At 45.5% G+C, this 1,638-nt stretch overlaps 1 long non-coding RNA gene across 1 annotated transcript; it reads left to right on the top strand.

Annotated features, from left to right (window-relative positions):
• Positions 1–4: 4 nt before the first annotated feature.
• LOC118408911 lies at positions 5–818 on the top strand. The gene is made up of 2 exons (XR_004830373.1): positions 5–144; positions 360–818. It is a non-coding gene; the product is annotated as an uncharacterized LOC118408911 (long non-coding RNA).
• The last annotated feature ends 820 nt before the right edge of the window (positions 819–1,638 follow it).

The following is a 1,638-nucleotide window of genomic DNA, read 5'->3' as shown; positions in this document are numbered from 1 at the left end:
GGGTCTGCTGTCCGGGCGATCTTCCAGAACAGGGCGGAGTGGCTGGGTCGGGCTGTGGGCTTCAGCGGAGACAGACTCACCATCCAGCAACATGCGGAGATTCTCTCCAAGCACCTGGCACCGAAGGTGTTCAAGGCTACCGACGTAAGTCTGTTGTAGTACTACATTATTCATCTGTCACAGGTACCCTTCAGTCAATCGATAGAAGTGGTTGTTACTTTCGAAGAAACAAGGTACTACTGGCTTCGTCCTTGAGGTGTCGCCAAAAAGGAGATGAAGACTGAGCCAATTTTTCTTTAAATATAGCATTCTATGATATCGTATGTTAGTAGTGACTAAACCCCCATTCTGTCTCCTAGATGACAGCTGAGGCATTTGCCCAGCTGGGTTTCCCTGGTGCTGACGACCTCGGAAACATGTTCAAGTTCTACCGACTTCACAACCCTGACCGTAGTGTGGAGCTGACCCGCCAGCTACACCCCGCCGCCAAGAGCTTCGACACGTGGGTGGCAGAGAACAAGGAGGCGCTGCTAAAGGCACTGGACTAGCCAGTAGGCCTTAGTAGTCTCTACCAAACTGACTACCTAGCTGTTATAGGGAGAATAATTTGCCAGGGGAGTTTTGCTACCAGAGGGTTTGGCCGGCCGGAAGAGGAAGCTAATAGCGTGGGCTGTCTCCCCTGGCAATTTTTTTTTGCCGAATTTAACGATTCCCGTACCCACGTAGAAAGGCCTGGTGGAGGCTAACAGGATGGTGTCATGGAACCAAATGCTAGTGTCTGTTGAGTCAAATTTCAAATAAATCAGTATAAAACTGAATACGTCTTAATGATTGTTTTTATTCTCTGCCTTTGCTTATACATACCCAATACCCAATACCCCCTACATACCTTTGAAAATACAGAAATAAATGTACATAGATTGCATCATTATCTCCACAAAAATGGAGGTACATGTATTGTTTTCGGACTGTTTGTTTCTTTGTTTTGGTGTGTTTTCAAGTTTGTTACGCTGGCCTGTTTGTTCCGGGACGAGTGATCGGAGGATGCGGAGATTTAGCTGGCCAGCATCCAACTTTTCCATATAGAGTGGTTGAAATAGTTGAACTGTAATTTCCAACACAGAAATTGGACTCACAAATTTTCGACCGCACAGCATCAGTCTTTGTCAAGGAATGAACAATCCACTGCTGTCATGACGTCACGTTATGCAGATAGAACACATGACTCAGTGGACAGTGGATTAGAGGTTGCAGGAAGTCTATGGCGCCCACCGTCTCTATTCAGAGATGGTTGTAAAGCTCTGATGTAGATGGCTTCTTAAATCCCTCTGATGCTGTACAGTCGAAAATTTTGTGAGTCAAATTTTTGTGTTGGAAATTACAGTTCAACTATTTCAAGAATGACTTCAACCAACACAGATGAACTTTCAAGTTGGTACATGGTCATTGCCAAAAGAATATACGTCACGGTCAATACGGCAGTAGTCTGATAATTGCCCACATCGTAAATGGACCCCCCCCCCCGAGTCTATAACGTTACACGTTCGTTTGATGGAGTAACCTTTTTGGAAGCCTTACACGCATATCTGTTTGTATTGCTGACTTAAATTTCGCGCGCATTCTGCCATGGAACAGCCA

This window comes from Branchiostoma floridae, unplaced genomic scaffold (genome assembly GCF_000003815.2).
Source record: "Branchiostoma floridae strain S238N-H82 unplaced genomic scaffold, Bfl_VNyyK Sc7u5tJ_492, whole genome shotgun sequence".
In the NCBI taxonomy this organism is placed as follows: Eukaryota; Metazoa; Chordata; class Leptocardii; order Amphioxiformes; family Branchiostomatidae; genus Branchiostoma; species Branchiostoma floridae.
This window is presented reverse-complemented; position numbering and strand designations above follow the sequence as displayed.